An 8,476-nucleotide genomic window follows, 5' to 3' on the forward strand; every position below is an offset into this window, starting at 1 on the left:
AGACTTACGGAGCCGAGAAGGGCAAGTCGGGTGGAGGCCCGAGGGCCCCACACCCTAGGGCGGCGCGGCCCGGGAGGGGGGCGCGCGGCCCTAGCGTGTGGCCCCCTCGGCCGGCCTCCGACGCCCTCCTTCGGACTACTTATCGCCCTCGACCTAAAAACGCACGGAGAGAAGTCGAAGTCGCCAGAAACCCTCCAGAACACCGCCACATCGCGAAACTCCGTCTCGGGAGCCAGAAGTCTCCGTTCTGGCACTCCGCCGGGACGGGGAATTGGAGGAGATCATCGCCATCATCACCACCGACGCCTCTCCATCGACCAGCCATGTTTCCCCCATCCATGTGTGAGTAATTCCCCAGCTGTAGGCTGAAGGATTGTTAGGGCATAGTGCCTAGTGTCCGTAATTGGTACTTTGATGATATTGTTGCAACTTGTTATGCTTAATGCTTGTCACTAGGGCCCGAGTGCCATGATCTCAGATCTGAACATGTTATTATTTCATCATGATATTCATTGTTTATGGTCTTACCCGCAAGTTGTATACACATGTCGTCGTCCGGAACCAATGGCCCCGAAGTGACGAAATCGGGACAACCGGAGGGGATGGTAGTGATGTGAGGATCACATGTGTTCACGGAGTGTTAATGCTTTGCTCCGGTACTCTATTAAAAGGAGTGCCTTAATATCCAGTAGATTCCCTTGAGGCCCGGCTGCCACCGGCTGGTAGGATAAAAGATGTTGTGCAAGTTTCTCATTGCGAGCACGTACGACTATAATTGGAACACATACCTATTGATTGCTTTGTACTTGGACACCGTTTTATTATTATCTGCAAATGCCCTGCTTAATTGTTACATGAGTTTATCTCATCCATGCAATGCCCGTTATCCGTCCCCGTGCCTACAGTATTTTAATCCTGCTGTTTACTATAATCACTACTACTGTCTCTGTTACTCTGCTGCTGTTATTTCACTACTTCTATTGCTATAAAATTGTTACTACTGATAAACTCTTGCGAGCAAGTCTGTTTCCAGGTGCAGCTGAATTGACAACTCCGCTGTTAAGGCTTTCAAGTATTCTTTGTCTCCCCTTGTGTCGAATCAATAAATTGGGTTTTACTACCCACGAAGACTACTGCGATCCCCTATACTTGTGGGTTATCAAGACATGTTTTACGGCGCCGTTGCCGGGGAGCATAGCTTTATTTGGAAGTTCACTTGGATTGATATTGTTCGCTGCAAATTCTCCATCATGGGTAAAACTCGCGATCCTAAAGTCGCCATATTACCATCCACTACAAGAAAAGGTACAACTCTGAGTACCTCTGCTGCTCTTGATTCACCATCTGTGATTGATAAACTTGTTGGTACTTCTGCTGAATCTGAAAACTCTTATGATATTGATAATGTTTCTGCTGTGCTTGATGATAGTGGTTCATTGGGATCCTTTCTAGATGCTACAATTGCTAGGTCTAGACAAATTGAAAATACTGAAACTCCTGATGCTACTACACCTGTTAATTCACTTGAACTTGATTATTCTAGTGATGATCCTGATGAAGATTATGTGGAGATTAATGATGATTTTATTAATAGATGCAATGCTACTCGCTGATGCAAGCAAAATTAAAAAGTTTCTCACACAATATACTTGTTAGACATAAGTTATCTCCTGATCCTAAATTTGCCACATCTCCTATATGCATTAAGGATAAAGATTATGATTTTTCTCTTGATCTATCTCATATAGCTATTGTAGAGAAAGCACCCTTTTGTGGTACTGAAAAAGAAAGTGCTGTAGAACACATGATTGAACTTTCTTCTATGGTAGCTTGTTTTCTGATGATATCAAGATGCGTACTTATTTTGTCGCTAAAATTTTTCCTTTCTCATTAAAGGACGATGCTAAAACTTGGTATAATAATTTGCCTCCTGGTTCTATTAAAAGTCCAACTGATTTGCGTGATGTTTTCTTTCGAAAATACTATCCTGCTAGTGCTCAACATGTTGCTTTACAGAAAATTTATAGATTTGACCAGGGAGATGAAGAGAAATTGCCTGAGGCTTGGGCAAGATTTTGTTCTCTTATCGGAGCTCGACCTGGACATGATTTAGAAAAGAATGATCTACTTGATATATTTTATAGTGGACTAACCATTGAGTCTAGGGCATACCTGGATAGTTGTGCTTGGTTGTGTTTTCAGGAAAAGAACTCCAGACGAAGCTGAAGAATTATTGGCTAAAATAGGTCGGAATCATGATGATTGGACTACGCCTGAACCAACTCCAACTCCAATATTGAAGAAGAGGGGTTTAATTAAATTGAATGATGAAGATATGAGGGAAGCCAAGAAGTATCTCAAGGAGAAAGGTATTAAATCCGAAGATGTGAAGAATCTACCTCCCATAGAAGATATATGTGAGATAATTCCCCCTTCATCCATGATTGAGGTAAACTCCCTTCAGCGCTTTACTAGAGAAGATATCCCATATTCAAAACCTCCTGCTCAATGCTTAGATGAGTTTGATAATTATATTGTTAAGCAAGAAAATTTTAATATGAGAGTAGAGAATCATCTAATTGAAAATTCTCAAGCTATTAGCAATTTGCATGATATTGTGGAGAGAACCTCCAATGATGTTAAGATGCTTGTTAAACATTTTCAAATGGTTCAAACTCAAATTGATCAACTCACTAAAGTGCAAAATGACTTATTACAAAATAATTCTAAAAAGAAACATGCTTATGAAGTAACAACTAGAGGTGGTATCTCTACCCAGGATCCTCTATATCCTGAAGGGCATCCCAAAAGAATTGAACAAGATTCTCAACGCATTGAACCTAGTGCTCCTTCTAAGAAAAAGAAAAAGAAACATAAAAATGTTGTAGAATCCTCTCGAACCTGTTAATGATCCTAATAGTATTTCTATTTCCGATGCTGAAACTGAAAGTGGTAATGAAAATGATAATAATAATGGTAATGATAAGAATGATGTTTCTGATAAAGAACAAGTTGAAGATGAACTTGAAAAGCAAGATAAAAATAAAAAGTATACTAAAGAAGATTTTATTGCTAAGAAACATGGTAATGAAAGGGAACCTTGGGTGCAAAAGCAAATGCCTTTTCCTGCTAAGAAACTAAAATCAAAGGAAGAAGAACACTATAATAAATTTTGTGATTGGATGAAACCTTTATTCTTGCAAATCCCTTTGACTAATGCTATTAAATTGCCTCCTTATTCAAAGTATATGAAAGATATTGTTACTAACAAAAGGAAAATCCCCAATGAGGAAATTTCTACTATGCTTGCTAATTACTCTTTCAATGGAAAAGTTCCAAAGAAGTTGGGCGACCCAGGTATACCTACTATTCCTTGTTCTATTAAGAATAATTATGTTAAAACTGCTCTATGTGACTTGGGAGCCGGTGTTAGTATTATGCGTTTTTCTCTTTATAAGAGACTTTACTTAGATAAGTTGATACCTACTGATATATCTTTGCAAATGGCTGATAAATCTACTGCTATTCCTGTTGGTATATGTGAGGATGTTCCTGTTCAAGTTACTAATAAGCTGCTTGATATTAACTGATTTTGTTGTGTTGGAAATGCCTGAAGATGATAATATGTCTATTATTCTTGGGAGACCTTTTCTTAACACCGCAGGGGCTGTTATTGATTGCAATAAAGGGAACGTTACTTTCAATGTTGATGATAGGGAGCACACCGTCTATTTCCCCAAGAGGATTGAAAAAGCATGTGGAGTTAATACTATTTCTAATGTGAGAACTATCAAAGTTGGAACTATCGATTGTCCTATATATGAGACTAAAGAAGAATATCAAACTCTTATGATTGGATCCATATTAATACAATTCAAGGTAACATGATTGATTTGAGGTTTATTTCTTCATATGCTATGTAAAATTTATTTGGTGGCAAGACTTGATCAACCTTGTTAACAAATACTTTTTATATGCATAGAGGAGGTAAACAACATTTCTTTCTTCCTCCACTTGTTCTACTTGCTGTAGCACTTTTGTTTTGCAAAGTTCCTTAGTTAATTAGAGATTTCAAAAAATTTCCTGGCCAGTAATAATAAACTTAATACCCAGAAATGTGCATTTTTCAAAGTTTTCAAAAATTCACAAAATTATACCGTTGGTCCTATTTTTCGAAAATGCACCTAGGAGCACCTGAGGATGACCAGTGGGGCACCCCAGGGTGGCACCCCACAGGCTGGCGCGGCCAGCAAGGGGGGGGGGCGCCACCCTGGTGTGTGGGCCCCCCTTTGCCCCACTTCAGCATCCCTTCCTCCCACACTCTTCTCTCTCCCGAAAAAATCGACACCAGCTTCCTCTCACTCGTGTTTTTGCTCAAGAACTCCAGATTTCTCGATCTCTTTGCTCAGCCCAGATTTCTGTCTGAAATTTGGCACATTTGCTCTTCGGTATGTGACTCCTTCGATTATCCAAGTATAATTTTGTTTGGTGGAGTATATCTTGCATATTTTGCTGCTGTAGGTAACATGTTTAGTGAGCTTGCATGCTTGTACTAAGTGGTAGAAACTAGTTTTGATGCATGATTAGTACTGTAGAAAGTTCCTATGGTAGTTTCCCTCAATTATATGTCACCAAATCAAATTTTATATTGTTTGTTGAAAAATTTCAGAAAATGGAAGGGAGTAGGCACCAACTCAACCAACAAGAATTGGAGGTGCAACAGGTCATGAGAGTTCACCGCGAAGAAGGAGTATACCCCGCTTACTACCCGTGCGTGGATTTTATGAGAAGTGCAGAGATTTTGCAAGATGTTCAAAGACTAATCTCTTGTGCAGGGTTGGATGATTTTGTTGATGGTGAACCATGCCAATATGCAAAACTGACTATGTCAGTGGTGCAAGATTTTAAATTCAATTGGTCACGGTCTAACCCCATGGTTCAGTACAAAATTTATAATAAAACTGTCAACTTGCCATTCAATGATTTTTGTGCAGCAATCAGAGTGCCGCAATGGGGATCATGCGAGAAGATAAAGGGATCACCGCAAGAGTTCTTGGATCTCTTCAAGATGATTTGTCATGGAAGAAGCTTCTCAGAGGATGGTGGTAAAATTAGTAGCATTCATCTCCCAACTATTCGTTAGTTTGCTTATTTCATCACCAAGTGCGTTCTAGCAAGAAAGAATGGAAGTAAAATATCTATCCAGGATCTAGCCTTTCTAGCTGCTGCATTACAAGGTAATAGGACTTATAACTTGGGAGCTTTGATAGTGTTGCGGTCAGAAACCCACCGGCGAGCAATGACGGGCAACACAGTAGAGCCGGGAGGCTCCCAGGATTGCGGCTGACCCTGGTCCCTCGGGCGACGGCCCGCAATGCCTTCTGGCACACGCGTCCTGGTACTTCACGAGGGCGTGCCACCTGACCTATACCTGGTCGGGAAGGTGATGGATTGCTTCGACTAGTTTCCTGCATGGCAAACACGTAAACATTAAATACGAGCCCCGATCGGCTCTTAAGTTGTTCTGTGGATCGGCTCAAAGAGCCGATTGCCCCATGGTTCGTGTTAGATTTATAAGGACATGGGGAACATGCTTCATCAATATCGAGCTAAGCTAATCTACGATAGTCTAGGGTTTTCACCGTATAATCGGAACATCCTATGCGTAATTGAGCCAAGCAGACACGTAAGATGATGGCAAACCAGCCCTAAAGAGGCCTAAAAACCAACGTGAAGTTGATCCCCGGAACAATCCCTCTAGGGCTTAATAAGCCACACCCTACGCACTACCGGATCCTTCAACCCATTTATAAGGCCTAACCATAAGGATATTAAACCAATCCTTGAAGAACAAGGAGCAACTATAACGGATTAGATCTACTCAATAATGAACAAGGAAGATGCTGCCCTTACACCTAAGATAGGTGTAAGGGCAGCTAGATATCGAGGGGAAGCGCAGCTAAAACAAGTGCATCGTGAAAGCATTGTGATCAACCCCAAAACACCTAAGATAAGGGTGTTGCTCGCCATCAAAAAGGCTTCAGCACGAACAACACCAATGACGAATAAACGTATACTGCCTAGATCGCAAGATGCGATCTAGGCAGCATGATGCTTACCCGGGAGAAACCCTCGAAACAAGGGGTGGCGATGCGCCTAGATTGATTTGTTGTGAACGTGGTCGTCCTCCTTTCTCAATAACCCTAGATACATATTTATAGTCCGTAGACTCTCTAACTTGGGAATAAACCCAACCATACACGAGCTAAACTCTATCTCTTAATTCTAACCGACACGTATCCTACTATAATTTACAGATACACGGGCAATCTTGCCCCAATTTCTTGTACAAGGCCGGTTCGGGAATATCTTCCGTGCACATCTTTTAAGCCCCTTCAATCACGGCCCATCTCCAGACTTGGTTTAATTCTGGTGGTAACACATGCCCCCTGGTTTTGGCAATGATAATTTCAAAACCACTCCGTTTTTCTCCGTAGGGTCACGTCGTGGCAGAGTAGAACCGTCGCAGTATCCTTCATCATGATGCCTTGCCTTCTCAACTTCTCTGCACGATTTGACAGTTCTTTGGCATCACTTCCTCGAAAACTACTGTAACATTAACTCCCCCATATCCCTTTATTTAACCGCGCCGAGCAGTTCGCCCTTTTCATCCTCTTGCTCCGTACTAGCCATCGGCAAAAAACCCCTTTCCTCTGTAGCCATGTCTTCTTCCTCCTTCTCCTCCTCTGCCTCCTCAGGCCTCTCCTCCGTATCTTCTCCTCTCCGTGAGCCCACGCCGGAGTGGGACCCGGTGGCGGCGTACAACCACCGCGCCCCGGAGGAGTGGGACATCGAGTCCCATGACTCCTCCGTCTGGTCCGAGGACGACAAGTCCTTGACTGACGGAGAAGACGACTTCCAGTTCCTCGTCGACGGGGAGCTGGAGGCGGGAGCGAAGACGATCGCTTCTCGTGGGACGGCTACACCTCCTCCGACGAGGAGGACGAAGAGGAGGACGACGAGTCCTCCGACGAATATCCGCCGGCAAAGCGCTTCCGCGCCGGGTCGGACGACGACGACGACGACGATGAGGCCCCCGTAGAGGGCTACGGGAGCATCGACGAGGAGCCCACCAGCAGCTGCGCCGGCGGCAGCGATGACGACGACGAGGGCAGCAACGTGTGGTGACCCTGCATACCACTGCATGTTGTAGTATGCCAGTCGTTGATATAACATTCACGAAGTACCATTCCGCAAATATTACATCCCTCAGAGTAGTACAACAGAACATAGCAGGGTCCATAACTCATTCACTTATTATTACAAGCATCAAACATATATTGTCTTGGAGCTCCTCTTGGGTCCTAAGAGGGATACTTCTGGGTTCGAGGTGAACCCAACTCAGCTTACAATATAGGGGTCTCATTAAACTATACATTTATTGCCTCGAGCAGCTAAATACTAAGAGTTCGGGCTGCTCGGCTACTACTACTACTCTCGGATATCTCTAGGCTTGTTCTCCTCCAGAAGCCTCCCCGGATCCGTAGACTATGAGATAGTCTACGCCTTCAACTCCTCCTGAGAGGTCTGGTTCATCGTAGCCGATGATCTCGGCTCCTTCATTGTTGTCGTAGTCCTCCTCCGGACGATTCGGACAATCTAAGCATGGGATTTAAGAGTGGTATGAGTACGAGCGTACTCAACAAGTTCATTATAGATAAGAGGTGTTTAATGCACTAGCTACGATATTAGACCAGAAAGTCTAATATCAATGCAAGTTTTGATAAACATTTCTTCAAGAGATTGCTTTTATTTTAAAGAGCTATGTCCGTCAGCCTTCACCGGTTTACTAGAACTTCATGGAGCTCCTTTCCGGCCGCGTTCGCAGTTCCTCAATCCCGGAACGAGGGAGTGACATGTCACGGTTCTTTACACTCTGCGAGAGGTGTGTTGCTTTACCCATAAGAGATCTTAACCTTGGTGCCAACCGGGCAGCTTTCCGTCCACACTTCCTTTGGTGTGAGGCCCGGTATAAGGTCTAGCCAATCATGTTCCTCCGCTACCTCGAACACCCACCCTTTGTTGCATGCCCTGACCCTGGGTCCACGCCGGTCCCATTATTCCCGTAATTTGAGGGTGGACCCCGACCACGACGACAGTGCTGGGCTCTACCATATACTCCTACACCGGTAGCTGCAACCCATCATAGACCGCATTACCGTGGGGAATTAGAATGGGATCCCCACCCTCCGGTTGTTCCGCAAGACACAACTGCTACGGCAAGCAATGCTTTACCGTGGGGAATTAGAATGGGATCCCCACCCTCCGGTTGTTCCGCCGGACACAAGCTGCTACGGTAAGCGCATCCGTTGATGAACGAGAGGTGGAAGCACTTTTGACTACTCCGTCCCACTCCGGATCTTATGGTTAACACGGGTATTACGGCACAAGAATCATCTGGCGACATTTGTTGTTT

This window comes from Lolium rigidum, chromosome 7 (assembly GCF_022539505.1).
Source record: "Lolium rigidum isolate FL_2022 chromosome 7, APGP_CSIRO_Lrig_0.1, whole genome shotgun sequence".
Classification (NCBI taxonomy): Eukaryota; Viridiplantae; Streptophyta; class Magnoliopsida; order Poales; family Poaceae; genus Lolium; species Lolium rigidum.